We start from the raw sequence: 15,731 nt of genomic DNA on the forward strand, positions 1-15,731 counted from the left end.
GAGAGAAAGGAGGCAAGAAAACCAGTTAGGAAACTATTAAAATGATTCAAACCAAGATTTGTAATAAACGTCTGACAAGAGCACCAGTGTGGGGACGCAGGGGAGGGGAAAGATTCCAGAAACCAATCTGAGGTAAATAGGGTAGGCCTTGGTGGAAGATGGAAAACCTTCTGGGCCTGGAAGTGAGGGGTTGGGAATACTACATTCTGAGAAAGAGAACGCTGGGATTGGAGGTGGGAGCCACATTCAAAGAAAGACTGCAATATCTTGCAGAATGTAGAGGGAATGGTGAGAATGATGAGTTAAAAGCATAGAGAAATTATGAGGTAAAATTAAAGTCCCACAGAGATCAGAAAGACATCCTCAATGTAGAACTATAGAACCAAAGACCTAGTTCTAGTCTCTGAAGTCCTCTGTCCTAAGGAAAAGATGAACCCAAAAGCCTTCTTAACTATAGCAACACCCAAGGAAGAGGATCAAATGGGTCCTCCTCAGTTTCTTCGTGTTCCAAATGAAAGCATCAGGAGCTGTGGAATGAGAACTCCAGAAAGAATCCTGAATAAAATCTCAGACATAGTTCTTGTTCTTAGGCAATCCGACTTTTTGCTCAACTGCATTGAGATAACCCTTGGCTATCCGTGTTTCCTCTTATTTTCCTCTTGGGTAGAACCCTTCCTGTGAAAAGAATTCTTCTGGGTAATTAACTTCATGTATGAGACATCTAGGAATGTCGCCACCGTCTGGTTGGGGTGGGAGCGGCCCCACCTGGCTTTCCTCCCTCGTCCCCTGGCCAGCCAAGGGTTTCCTCAAGGCACTCATAAACGTGTGGCATTTCCCAACCAGCATAAATACGTCTGAGATTTTTAAAATAGAATAAATGGAAATATGAAAAGTCTAAACAGATTCCCGAGACCCTTTCCAGATCTCCCAACCAATGACTTCTTCAGGGTGTCTTAAGCACGGAGGCTTACACGTCTTTGAATGGATGGACATCTCGTTTGTGGTTTCCTTTTAGCATTTCTGGAAAAAGTAACGCCCTGTCTTTCTGATTATAAAATATGTACGAACTCGGGGCGCCTGGGTGGCTCAGTGGATTAAGCCGCTGCCTTCGGCTCAGGTCATGATCTCAGGGTCCTGGGATCGAGCCCCGCATCGGGTTCTCTGCTCCGCAGGGAGCCTGCTTCCTCCTCTCTCTCTGCCTGCCTCTCTGCCTACTTGTGATCTCTCTGTCAAATAAATAAATAAAAAAAACTTTAAAAAAAAAATATGTACGAACTCAACGTAAAGATTTGGAAAACCTAGAGAGCATAAAATAAGCACACGACTTCGTGACTCCACCCCAGAAATAAAAAAGGAACTTTCCCGTGGAAACCTTCCAGCCTGTTCCTGGCCAGTTTGGACCCCGCCCGCTGGGCCGGGGCGCAGAGGGCAAGTCTCCGGCGGGCGCAGGGTCTCGGGGCCCGGCAGCCGGAGGCGGGACTGCCCCTGCAGCCGCGCGTCTACGGAGAGCGCGGCGCATAGGGTGTGTGGGTCCGCATGCCCCGGCGGTGCGGGCCTCCCTGGCTGAGCAGGCAGGCCGGCGCGCCACGCGGGGCGGCGCCAGGGGAGGAGCGGGAGGCGCGGCCCCGGCAGCGCCCGGGCCGTAGGCGGCCGGGGAGGGCAGCGCGCGCCCCGCGCAGACCACAGAGGCAGGCGCCGACGTCCCGCCGCCTCCACGCCCGGCCCCCGGCGCGGCGATGGGCGCGGCGGCCCGCCCGGGCCCTGGCTCTTGCCCTGCCCCCAGTCCCTCCAGGTCCTTTCTAGCCCGGCGAACCCGCGAGAGACCCGGGGACCGCGAGCATCCCGCCCCCAGACGCGGGCTTGGCGCTTCTCGGCGGTCGGAGACCTGGTGAGGTGAGCAGCGCGCCCTCGAGGATCCCAAATTCGGGATTTTGTAGCACCTCTCTGTGGACACTATGTATCCACAAAACATCAAACACTTACATGCGAGAAGTGGAAAGGGGAAGGGCTTGCTCTCCTTTCCAGAATCTGGGCGGTTTCTTTGGAAACGGTTAAGAAGCTGTCTTCGGAACTGGAGGCGAGCCCGAAGTCGCTCACCGGGAGCGCCGGCGGCAACTTCTTGAGAGGAGAGGGGAGGGTACTGGTCTTTGGTGGGCAGGGGGGCTGCGGCTGTTCAGTTTTGTTCAGTGGGCGACACGCTGCTGAAATTGAGGGACCCTGGAACAGTTTTCCACAGCCTCCCCACGGAGCTTGTCTCCCAGCGTTCACCCCGGGGTGCAGGGTGGCTGGCGGAGGGGATGGGCTCCCTCACCGGGAGTGTCCCAGAGAAGGTTTCATTGCCTGTCAAAATGCCTTGTTCTGGGCAGAGAAGAATCGCCCGGGAACTGCAGCATCCTTGTACCCCAACCAGCGCCCGTTTCCAACTTACCTAGAGGCCACTTCTTAGAACTCGATGTTTGAATGGTGTATAACTAAGTATACTTAGTTCTACAAGATGAACCTTGTTTTGAAAGTTGAGTTTTGTTAACATTGCAGAATAGAAACCTGTGGGGAGAGAGGTCATGGCATGCGCTTACTCTTCCCTTTGTTGGTTTTCTAGGTACAAGCATGCATGAATAGCAGGCAAATTATATCCTAGCCTGTAATGAAATGTCTTTCTTGGTAGAGGACTTAAATTATGGCATCCCTAAGTAAAAGCAAAACATTTTCGGGTATAGATTAAAAGCTGGAAAAATTGTTGAGTAGTCGTATTAGGTAGCAAGGCCTGCAAAGGAAAATTAATTTTTCTCCATCAATGGTGATATTCAGCACAGAAGGCCTTCTTGTGGGCTTGGGTAGCAGCAAGTCCATTTGAGTCTGGAGAATAAAATGCATTGGCAGGCTTTACTTGAGTTGTGGTTCTGGAAGTGTGGGGGTGGGGGCTCTCAGGTCTCCATTTTGGCAGTCTAATTCCACTTCAGGGCCACCATTGTCTCTGGAGTGCTCCCTGTATTTCACCTCCTCTTCTACCACCAGCTTTTAGCTTCCCCCTCTCCCTCAATAAAGTCTAAGTTGAACCTGGTCAGAGGCTGAGTTATGGTAGCCTGGGGATAGAGAAAGTCAAGTCTAGTGAAAGCAGAATTGTGGCCTAGGGGAATCTTAGGGGTGAAGGGGATGAGGCCACAGACTTCCAGACTAGAAGGCTCTCAAAAGAGGGAAAATAATGATTAAGGGAAGGAGATTCTCTGGGGAAGACAATAGATGCTTACAGTTTGTTTCCTGCTGAGGATTTTAATGTTTCCTTTGTGTTGTCTGAACATAAGGGCATTTCCAGATGGGGTTGAAGGAGTTTGCCCTCCCACCCCCACAAATTCACATTTAATGGTACTGGCTTGTAGGTTTTCAGAAAGTCATTGGGAGCAGCAGGAAGAGAAGAAAGAAGCACCAAGGCTCTGACTTGCCAGAGACAGTGGAACATGGACTCACTTGGGCAGAGAAGTTGGATTTGAAACGATTGGAAGGAATGTTCCACATTTAGTTAAAAATCAGAACCTTTATTTTACAGAAATTTGTTGAGAATTATAACATTCATATTTAGTTGCTGATTAATTTTGCCTGATAAAGGATGCAAACCCCAACTTCTCCTTTCTTTAACTAGAACAGTTTATTATGGAAAATTTTCCAACATACAGAGAAGTTACCTACCTCAATTTTTTATCTTGAGGTATAAACTTCTTTATCAGAGTTTGAAATCCAGAAATATGTGATCTGGCTCCAGACAAAGCTTGAATCAGAAGGTGGTTAAGAAAAAGATGTGTGGGGGCACCTGGGTGGTGCAGTCAGATAAGTGTCTGACTCTTGGTTTCAGCTCAGGTCATGATCTCAGGGTCATGAGATCGAGCCCCAAGTCGTGCTCTGCCCTCAGCAGAAAGTCTGCTTGAGAGTCTCTCTCCCTTTCCCTCTGTCCTGCCCCACTTGTGCTCTCTCTCTCTAAAATAAATAAATATTTTTTTTAAAAAGAAATAGATGTGTAAAGGTTAAGATTTCGAAGAGGGAAAAATCTGGATCTTATTCTGACTCTTCCCTAGGAATTGGGCAGATGTCTTAATTTCCTTCTTTTCCCATTCTTCATACATCAGTTGGGTTATATTACTGCCCTGCTTAACACTCTCTAATGGTTCTCTTCACACTTTAAATAAAATCCACTTTCTTCCAGGGTTTACCTTTCAAAGCCTTATGCAATCTGGCCTGTCTGACCTCATAGTCTGTCACTCTTCCCTCTCTTGTTCTTCCTTCTGCCTGAACACTTCCCTCAGATACTTGCACTGCTTCTGTCCTTAATTCATTCAGATCTTTTTCAGACGGGACCTCCTTGATCAGGCCTTCCCTGACCACCTGATCCAAAACGTGCCTTTGTCACTCACGCCCTGTCCTCTGACCCTGCTTTATTTCTTCATTGCTTTATCATTGTCTGGCATTATATAACTGTTTCTTTGTTAATTGTCCAATATGCCCCCACTCAAATGTCAGGTCCATAAGGACAAGAAATTTTTTGTTGTGTTCATCGCCGTGTTCCTGTTTGGCATATTATAAGTGATTAATAAATAATTATTGAATTAATTAGGTAATTAAGTGACACTTAATTACAAGTCACTAACAAGGCACTAACTCCCATAAAGGTCCAGAACCCTTGGTAAAATACTAGAAGTCTTTTTAGGTAATTTGGGTCAATCAATAATTTATAGGTTAATGATGATCCTGGAGATTAGTGGCCTCTTTTATCCTCATAGCGCTTCTTTTTTATTTATTGTTTTATTTTTTTTAAGATTTTATTTATTTGTCAGAGAGAGAGAGAGAGCGAGCGAGCACAGGCAAACAGAGTGGCAGGCAGAGGCAGAGGGAGAAGCAGGCTCCCTGCCGAGCAAGGAGCCCAATGTGGGACTCGATCCCAGGACGCTGGGATCATGACCTGAGCTGAAGGCAGCTGCTTAACCAACTGAGCCACCCAGCTGTCCCTAGCTCATCTTTTTTAAAGATTTTATTTATTTATTTATTTGAGAGAAAGACAGAGATAGTGAGAGAGAACACAAGTGGAAAAGAGAGGAAGAGGCAGTCACCCCATTGAGCAGGGAGCCCAACGGATTTGGGGCTCGATCCTAGGACCTTGGTATCATGACCTGAGCCGAAGACAAACACTTAACCCACTGAGCTACCCAGGTGCCACCCCCCCCCCCATGGTGTTTTGAAGCTGAATCCTGTGCTAGAAGTTCTGCCAGTTTTGACAAATGCACATTCCAAACAAGATTTAAAAGAAAAAAAAGCAAAAACCCAGAAATTTCCCCAATATCTCTTTCTGGTCATCCCTACCATCCAGAAGCAGACTTTGTTATGACTCCTATCTTCGTAGATTTGTTTTGCATTCTTAAACATCCATATAAATGCATTCACTCTGACATACTTTTGCATTTGACTTTGTTTTGCTCAATATGATGTCTGAGATTCATCCATGCTGTTGAGTGTATCTGTTGTTCATTTCTTTTTATTACAAGATCATATTCCTTCATACGACTATCTACCTTGTGCTTACCCATTCTCTTACTGATGGGCACTTGGGTTATTTCCAGTTTGCGGCTATTTTAAATAAAGCTGCCATGAACATTCTTACAGGGTCTGCCTCATCTTGAGTCCTGTGTACTTAATTTGAAAATCTTCTTTGTGCCACCAGTACTGAGAGAAGTATGACAAGGTTACTGGGTCTGTGATGCAGTAGCAGCCTGCCTGCAGTCCAGTGAGTGCCTTCTTTAAGACCACTCAATGGGCACTGACCAGCCTTCCACTTCAGAGGGAGAGCACTTGGAAAATGAATGTCTGTGAAAATTGGGGAGACCTCAGGAGGATTTTCAGTGTTCTTAGATCCTTAAAAGTAACTCTGTAGAATGCTTGCTATCATTGCTGTTGTATTCCTTCTTCCTCTCAGCTCCCCACCTCAGTACAAGTTGACTCTAATCAGCCACTGAACATTATGCGACCAAGGAGTTTAAATATTTATGAGCAAGAGTCTTGTTCAGAGCCTGATAAAATATTTATGTGTTTCCATGGGGCATTGGTTTCCATCTAGACTTCTCAAGGTGTTTTTCTGAGGCACTTATCATAATCATGAGGTACTCAGAGATAGATGATACAGCCAGAGAATATCCCATGTTATTGAACCCCACCATGCAGTGTACCCTGCTTTGCTGGGAGGGAAGGATGAGCAAACAGAAAAATGGGTATTAGTAATGTCTGGATCAAGAGAAAGAGGGTGTGTGTTGAAGAAAATGGATTGCAAAAAAGAAAGACCTGTTAATAGAGCACTGCTAAAGGTGTGAACCCAGAAGGGGTTGTGCAAAGAACCTGTTAGAGGTGAGGAAGAATTAATGAAGGTGGGATGCATTCATTCCAGATGGAAGCATGAAGGAACCGGCCTATAAAAGACATAGTCCCTTTGACACTGATGTAGACAGGCCTTATACATGACAACAATACTGAGTGCTATAATTATCACACCTGTTATGAAACTGTGGGGAAGGCGTGGAGGCCAGCCAGGGTTTCCAGGTGGAGAGCAGAGAACTAGCTATTTCAGGAGTGACTGTTATTTTCCTCCAAGGAAGAAGTGGTCTTTTGAGTAGAGCTCGGGAGGAGGTGTGGTGCTTTGACTGGCAGCTGTAGTGTGGAAGAACATCCCCTCAAAGAGAGTAACTAGAGCTGGTATTCAGTATTGGGTGTTTGAGCCAGGGCCAGAGTGCTGGTGTGGCTTGAGTGAGGTGAAGAGGCGAGGAGGGTCAGGTCAGGGCAGGTTTGCCGTAAGAGATAAAGCATGAGAGCTATAGGCCAGCTTGTCGGGAACACAAGAGTTTGGACTTCAGTCTGTTTGTTGTAGGAAACCGTGTAATTTTTGACCAGAGACTGGGTCAAAATTTAAGCAATTCCTGGGAAGTGCATCCAACCCAAGCAAGGCCTTGAGGTCTGTTTATGTCCAAGGTGCTTCCAGAATATTTGGCTGTGTCCAGTTCAGCCTAGAGATGTGGAGGTAGAATAGATGCATTCAATATACTCCTAGGATTGACCAGAAACAGTTCTCACCAACTATCTTCTTGCCTCGTATATACTCAGAATGTGCCAACTCAAATTCAATTTGTAGACTGTGTGCTGCATCCTTGCTCTTCCCCGTGACCACTTTGCTTCGTAGGGCCAGGTGAGAGGGTCTGAGTACCCATTTAATACCCGAACCCAAGTCTGGGTTGGTGTACTGAAGATGTGGGTTGCCAAGCAACAGAGGACCCAGCAGTGAGGCTGTCAGACCATCACTGAAGAACTCAGGCTTGCTTTGACTGGGCTACTGGGCAGTGACCAGAGGGGCAACTGACAGTAGAAGGTGGAGGTCATGCAGATTGATAACCTATAGGCTGAACTGCCTGGCCCCTTTCCACCTGTGTTCTCCCTTCATATTGTAAGTTCCTATTTAAAAGTGTCCCCAGGATGTTGCCTTTTTAGTTTGTCATGTAAATAGGGAGGGAGATAGGGGTGTTAAGCCTATCAGCATCTGTACTTTATGATGTTTGTGATAAGGAAGAACTCATTGTAGAAGTGATGGAAGAAGAATTCCTCAGAGGAATTCAGTTTTCAGTTCTGCAGTGGGAGCTTTGCATAGATATAGATTAGCAGGAAGCTCTGGAGTTCTGATGGAGAGAAGTGATTTCTTGGTATGAGGACAAGGAAGAGCATGGGAGGGCCTTGTAGAGAAACTCCAAGATTCTGCCCAGGGTTTTGTTGCTTGGAATTGCTCTCTTGCTGTCATAGGTACCTGTTCCAGAGGGAAATGGGAACACCCAAGGAATGGTGCTCTGGGCTTTCCCACTGCCATCTGTCTGTGTTGGAATGTCAGACAGTCAGTTGGCATTGCCACCTATTCATCCTGATTCTCCACGGGTAACTGGGGAGACCTGGGGAGAGAAGACAAAAGCAGGTGTCTTAACTAGGGAAATGGTAAGGGCCTGAAGATGTGGCCTGGACTGACGGTGTGGTAAGTGTCTAAAGTATTGGACAAGCAAGACTCTAGACCAACAAGATTCTTCTTGCCTTTAATCTGATATATTCCTGGTTTTTTTCCATGAAGTGGAGTCTCCCAAAGGCCACATTAGCTATAGTATTTACTCTGAACATATGAACAGAATGCATGCTTAATTGAGTGTCTTTTCCAAATGGGCATTTTGATGATTCTCTGATGGTGTCCAGGCTGGTGATGGCTGCCTGCTTTTGGATGCTGTTAGGATAAGCCCAGAAGATCCAATAAAGAGGGAGCAGAAATGGTAATATCAAGAGATAGGGAAGGGAAGAGAATAGTGGCCTGCTGGGATCCTATGTACTCTACTATCTGCAAGTGAAAAACTGGGATGAAAGAAGATCCAATAACTACCCAAGGGGATTTTTCCATGCAAATATTGCTGAGTTCCAAGGCAACTGTAAGGAGAAAAGCAGGGCTGAGGCATGAAGGCTGTTGTCACAGTTAGTCTGAGGAATATGAATACCAGCTTGACACACCAGAACACATAACCACACAATTGTGCAGACGACAACAGCAGCACACTGCCCAAACCCTTTTCCTCTTCCACATATTCTCTCATATTTATTTATAATATTAGGTATCTATGTGAGACAGTCATCTACACTTGTGAAGCTACACACAGACCTGCTTTAGAAAGGATGGAAAAATAAAATAAGATGAAAATAGAGAGTGAGGAAAACCGTAAGAGACTCTTAACTCTAGGAAACAAACTGAGGGCTGCTGGAGGAGAGGTAGGTAGGGGGATGATGGGCATTAAGGAAGGTACTTGATTAAGGAAGGTACATCAAGGTACTTGATGTAATGATGCAACTAATGAATCACTAAATTCTACCCCTGAAACTAATAATACAGTATATGTTAACTAAATTGAATTTAAATAAAGAATTAAAAAGAAAAAGTAAGTATAAAGACAAAAAGAAAGTATTCTAAAATATTGTCAGCAGTAGGATTCTAAGTGATTACTTTTTTAAAAAATGTAACCATATTTTCCATAAACTCTCTAGCATTTCTATGATAATCAGGAAAACATTGAATAAAAATCTATTAAAGGGACTCCTGGGTGGCGTGGGTTAAAGCCTCTGCCTTCGGCTCAGGTCATGATCCCAGGGTCCTGGGACTGAGCCCTGCATCAGGCTCTCTGCTCAGCAGGGAGCCTGCTTCCTTCTCTCTCTCTCTGCCTGCTTCTCTGCCTACTTGTGATCTCTGTCTGTCAAATAAATAAAATCTTTTTTAAAAATCTATTAAAGAGGTTAACTAGGGAGGAAAAGAGGCCTTTTCCTCTTTTCCTGTGGAGGACAGTAGGATTGTACAAGAAGAGAAAAGATGTTGAAAGATGAATGAATGATCAAAAAAGTTAATTCTTCACAGGCTGCTAGCTTCTGCACATTATTTTCTTTATTATTGAATATCATATATCTATTACCCCTCAAAAGCTCTGGAAGCTTCTATCAGCATGAAACCAAATGCAAATACTGAGCCAGCATCACTCCTCCAGGGCCTTCATTCTATCCTGTGGGTAACAATTGGAAGGCCCACAACTAACTTCCAGTGGTACTCAAAGAAACATTCCCCAAAGTGCTAACACGGGATGCTTCAAAACTGGGCAGCAGCCTCTTTCCCACAGAGTGTAACATTGATCCCTGCAGAGGCTGGGCCAGCCTTGTGCATCTATTCTCTGAAGTTTGGAACAGGAGCCAACAAATGCTGTCAGGAGTTGGAGTAGTGGGGTTTTTCCATACAAAAGCCTGTTCTATTCTCATCTGTGCATCTGCCGGCTGCTCACTGGCTCAGGCAGCGCCTTGGGAAGCTCAGGCTTTGGAGGGGTACCTATAGTTTTCATTTCACAGCCACCCGCCCTCTCCAGGGACACTATCGAATCTATGCTTTAATTGGGTGTTGTTGGGGGACACAAGGAGAGGCCTGTCTTCGAGAGCAGAAGTTACTATTTACCTCTGCCCACCAGGATCAATTTAAAGCAAATGCCAGAGAACTACACATCCCACTGAACTCTGGGGTCTGGCACTGCTTGTAATTATAAAGTCAATAAATCCTTTTTATATTTTTATGACATTTTTTAATTATAAAAGCAGTACACATTCATTGTAACAAGTCTAGTAAGACAGTTGTCTATAAAGAAAATATTTTTAATCTCCACTTCCTCTCCTCCTCCATCTTCCTGACAGATGCACTATTAAAATTTAAGTGTGAATTCCTTCACTCCTTTTTTATGTTCAAACAAATATGTAGTTATTTTCTATTTCATATGTAAATGAGATCATATAATACCATTCACTGTTATTTTTTTCATTTTATTTGTTACGCTATGTACATTATTCTACATATAAGTCTAATTGATCCAATTTCTTATTTTTAATAGCTACTTAATACTTCTTTGTAGACTTTCCATAATTTTTCCCATTATTTCTGTATTGATAGCTATTACAGTTTTCCCTCCAGCTTTTTTTTTTATACAATGAATTATGCCACAGTGAACATCTTACATTCATCCTTACACTTTGGTTTCCATTTCCATAGAAAGAGCTCCTAAACTGGCTTTTCTCGGGCAGAGGGAATACACACAATTTTACTTCTCACTGTGGGTCTCCCCTACAGCAATCGTTTCCCTCACTTCTTTTGTCTTCCTCTCCCCTCTCCCACCGCCTTTCTCCAGGGGAACCTGTGTCTTTAGGCAGGAAAGCCCTGCAGTGAGAATTCCTCCTTGCCAAGTGTGGATTATATTAGCTCAGTGGGAAACGGGGTCTACAGTGTCTTGCTTGCATTGTGTCTCTATTGCTTCTGGTTGCACAGACTGTTTACAGTTCCCCTTGCTCATTTATTCCGTGCTGTGGAATTATACATGGTCTTCATCTGTGGCAAGAGCAGCGTGATCAGTTGCAGGTCGGGGGGGAGGGCAGGATTTCAGAGAAAATAAGCTCTTACAATGCTTTCTCACAACACCATATCTGCTTTGTTCCCTTTTATGCCTTTTCTTTATTTTTTTAATGCCTTTCCTTTAATAGTGGAATTGAGAAAAGTTCTTTAATTCAATCCCAGTTGTTTCCCTCTATTTTGAGGGACTTAGATTTGGGAGTTTTATGCGTATATAGTCAATCAACTACAACTGATTACTTGACATGAGGATAATTAGTTAAGAAGGCTTGAAGCTTAAGGATCAGTGCCAAGCAACAGATGTGAACATTTTTAAACAAATGATTTTAACAAACGTGGTATTAGAAGTGAACTTCCCAGCACTTCGTGGTTCTCATATTTACTTTTGCTCTTGTTTGGATCTAAAACTGTAATCTGGTCCACCAAACTAGAGAGGAGTGGGATTCCCACTACACCGGGGCTAGGGAAAAATAACAAAGAAGCATGAAGGGAAGCTAGTGCGTACAAACAAGTGAAATACAAAATGCAAACTAATAAAATAGTAAGAACTAAATGAGATCTTAAAATCCTCAGATAAAGGTTGCTGTATGACCAGGGACTTATGAGCTCATAGACACTTTATAGAAATCTGTGATCTCTAATTCTTTTTAGAAACGCAGTTGTGAGTCTATGTTCAGAATGCAAACGTTAGCTAATAGAGGGAAAGTAATGAGGAAGTTCTATAGCACACATTTTGCTATTGGCACCCATAACACATGCTAACTTTTACTCAATAGCTTTGAAATGGATTTCTATGTCCTAGACTGGAAACTAAAGGAGGAAAAGAATACCAGCATGGAAGTTATTGCAATGAATGTCTAAGGAGAAAGTTTAACTTTAGTTTGAACATGTATACACCTGTAGAATAAGCATTAGCCTTTCTGTTAATACATACTTTTATAGAAACTTTTAATTTTCAAATACACACTGACCAGTAATAATGATAGTAAAACCAGTCCCTATAATAGGTTTGTCTTTTATAACTTAGGAATTCTATAATGTATCTTAATTGGTCTCATAGTTAATAGTAAGGGTAGTTATATCTTATACTGTTTTCACTGTCATTTGTGTCTATAAAGATTATCTTTAAACAGTTTGGTCCTGTCACTAAAAAAAAAAAAAGTAAGACATTAAGCATTAAGCTTAATTAAGACATTAAGCACGTGCATGTAGAAGACTTCTGCTCCCATAGAGGACATCCGCAATAGCTAAATTTAATTTTTTATAGATATATTTTTAAAAGATGTATTATTTATTTGTTTTAGAAACAAATAAACTTCTGCTGAATGTGGAGCCCAGCATGGGGCTCAGTCTCATGACCTTGAGATCATGACCTGAGCCAAAATGAGAAGTCAGATGTTTAACTGACTGAGTCACCCAGATTTTAAAAATTGAGTTGAGTTCAAAAAAGACCTACTAAGGCAACTAGAACTTGAGAGCTAAGAGCTCATAGAGAAACTCAGTGAGTGCCCTCACATACTAGGTTGTTTTTCCCTTGAGACATTTACTATTTACTAAGAAGCAGGTGAGGAGGAGCTAACCCTAAACCAAAAGCAGCTGCTAAGATCCAGAAAAGCTATGCATAACATTCTACAGTCTGATGAGAGATCTGATTTTGGAAAGAAGAGAGAAAGAGAATTAGCCCAACGATCTGAACAATTTCCCTTCCAAGTTGTTCACCAGTTTATAAGTAGCACAGAGCAAAATGGCAGAGGAAGGTTGAAATTTCTCTCCCTCACAGTTTGAGCTGGGACATTGATTTTCTACTGTCCTTGGTGCTCTTGGTTCTCAGGCCTTCACACTTGGGCTGACACCTACACTGTCAACTTTCTGGCTCACAGGCCTTCAAACTATACTTCCAGCTTTCCTGGGTCTCCAGCTTGCAGACAGCTGATCACAGAATTTCTCAGCCTCCTTAATTCCATGAGCCACAGAACCTTATAATAAATCTCTTATTGATACATAAATTACTGGTTCTGTTTCTCTGGAGGACCTGACTAATACAAATATCCTAAGCTTTCAGTTGGGACTTCTAAAAAACTATGTCTAGTAGTTAGCCCAGAAATAGACCTGGTCATATTGAAATTGAAATCTAATTCCCAATCAGATCAGTCACTGATTAGTTTCACTGATTAAAGTAATCTGTTTTTATTCTAGCACCCTAACAGAAGCAAAATAACATATTCATTGGAGAAAAGGAAATGATCCAGAACTACTATATTTTTATTAAAGGGTTTCTGATATTCAGTGAGATAAAAAAAAATTGGAAGGGGAGGCGAACCATAAGAGACTATGGACTCTGAAAAACAACCTGAGGGTTTTGAAGGGTCGGGGGTGGGAGGTTGGGGGAACAGGTGGTGGGTAATAGGGAGGGCACGTATTGCATGGAGCACTGGGTGTTGTGCAAAAACAATGAATACTGTTACGCTGAAAAAATAAATTTAAAATATAAAAACAAAACAAAACAAAAGCAGGCCTATAAAGATACAGTTTCCAGCATATGGTGCAAAAAGAGAGAAGGCAGACTCCTTGAGTTGAGAAGACAGTTTCAAGTCCAGGGAGATGAAGGCAGCTGGAGTTTACAGGACAGAGTATCAAAGTGGAGAATTTCAGAGATCCTCACAAAGTACACCAAGTATGAAACTGAATCCTGGTCAACACAGGCCTATAAGGAAACTACCTAGAGATGGAAAAAGAACCACTCAAAAGGATTAGAGGGAGCAGTAACTTGCTGCTCATACAGGGCTGGGAATAGTGCCTGTTCCCAATAGTCATATTAGAAAAGCTAATAACTCTGAGGGTATCCCAGAACAATGTTCAAGAATATTTAGAGGAATAAACTAGTATTATGTGTAGTTATAATGACCCTAGAGGGCACAGAAAAATATTTGAAGAGATAACGAGTAAAACATTTTCAACAAAGATAAGGATAGCAGTGATTTCTCCTCAGAAACAATGCAAACAAAAAAATCAGTAGAACATCTTTTTTTTTTTTTAAGATTTTATTTATTTATTTGACAGACAAAGATCACAAGTAGGCAGAGAGGCAGGCAGAGAGAGAGGAGTAAGCAGGCCCCCCGCTAAGCAGAGAGCCCGATGCGGGACTCAATCCCAGGACCCTGAGATTATGACCTGAGCTGAAGGCAGGGCCTTAACCCACTGAGCCACCCAGGCTCCCCGTGGAACAACATCTTTAAAGTACTCGGAAAAAACTCAAACCTTTCAACATAGAATTCTATGCCCAGTGAAAGTACCTTTCAAAACAAAGGCAAAATAAAACCTTTTTCACATATATATAAGCTGAAAGAATTCATCCCTCACAAATGTGCACTACAAGAAATGATAAAGGAAGTTCTTCCAGAAGAAGGAAATGATATCAGGAAATATGGATCTATTAAAAAAAAACACAGATGTAACTACATAATGATTTGTCTTATGATTTAAACCTCCTTTAAAATATAATTGACAGCTTAAAGAAAAATAAAAACTATGGGGTTTATAGCATATGTAAAAGGAAGTGTACGACAATGAGCACAAAGGCTAAGAATGGAGATATGGAAGTATATTGTTATACTACATGTGAAGTGATATGGCATCATCTGAAGATAGACTATGACAAACTAAGACATATCTGCAAACACAAGAACAATCACAAAATAAAGAAGCATAGTTAATAAGCCAACAGAGATAAAATGGAAACAATTTGCCTATGAGAAGTCAGAAAATGAAAAAAAAGGAACAAGGAAGAGATGAGATAAATAAAAAACAATAGCAACATAATACATTTAAACTTAAATATATCAGTAACTACTTTAAATGTAAATGCTCTCAACACCTCAACTAACGGTTGAGGATTTTAAAAAACGGTAGGATTTTTTTTAAAAACGGTAGGATTTTTTTTAAAAAGTAAAGCCAGCAATATACTAGGTACAAGAAACACACTTCATATATTATGATACAAATAGATTAAATGATGGGAAAGATTTACCATGCTAACACACTAATCAAAATATAGATTGCAGAGCAAAGAATATTACTATAAATAAAGAAAATCATTTCTTGAATGATAAAGTAGTCATCAAGAAGACATAACAATATTAAGCATTTATGCCTCAAAATACATGAAGTAGAAATGATAGGACTTCAAAGAGCAATTGACAAATTCATAATTGTAGTCTAGAATTTCTTTTTTTTTTTTGAAAGATTTTATTTATTTTTTCTTTTATTTAGAGCAAGAGCAGGGGGAGGGCAGAGGGAGAGGAAGAGAGAGAATCTCTGACAGGCTCCACACTCAGCAGGAATTGGGGCTCCATTTTACCACCCTGAAATCATGACCTGAACCAAAATCACGAGCTGGATGCTCAACCTACTAAGCCACCCAGGCACCTCCATAGTCCAAAATTTCATTGGCTTTTTCTCAGTAATGGATATAACAAGAAGACAGAAGATAATTAAAGATATGGAAGAAGGAGCCAACAGAATCATCAGGACCTCATTGATCTTTATGAAACACTATACCTATCAACAGCAAAATATTAATTCCTTTCAAGGAGAACATTTAGATAGATCATATTCTAGGTCATAGAACAATCCTCAGTACATTTAAAAGGATTCAAGTAATATAAAGTATGTTCTTAACCACAATAGAATTAGTTAAGAAATCAATAACATTTGGAAACTAAATAATGCACTTCAAAATTGCTCATGAGTCAAAGAAGAA

The 15,731-nt window shown here is 42.2% G+C and overlaps 1 protein-coding gene across 3 annotated transcripts in view; it reads left to right on the forward strand.

Moving 5' to 3' along the window:
* The first annotated feature begins 1,709 nt into the window (after positions 1 to 1,709).
* GPR156 (G protein-coupled receptor 156) overlaps positions 1,710 to 15,731 on the forward strand; it is a 101,278-nt gene continuing 87,256 nt past the window's right edge. For all 3 annotated transcript variants that reach the window (XM_046003582.1, XM_046003584.1, XM_046003586.1), the window contains exon 1: positions 1,710 to 1,893. The gene's annotated coding sequence lies outside the window, so the exon portion shown is untranslated. The remainder of the gene's footprint in view (positions 1,894 to 15,731) is intronic.

The sequence above is a fragment of the Meles meles genome, chromosome 4 (assembly GCF_922984935.1).
Source record: "Meles meles chromosome 4, mMelMel3.1 paternal haplotype, whole genome shotgun sequence".
NCBI lineage: Eukaryota > Metazoa > Chordata > Mammalia > Carnivora > Mustelidae > Meles > Meles meles.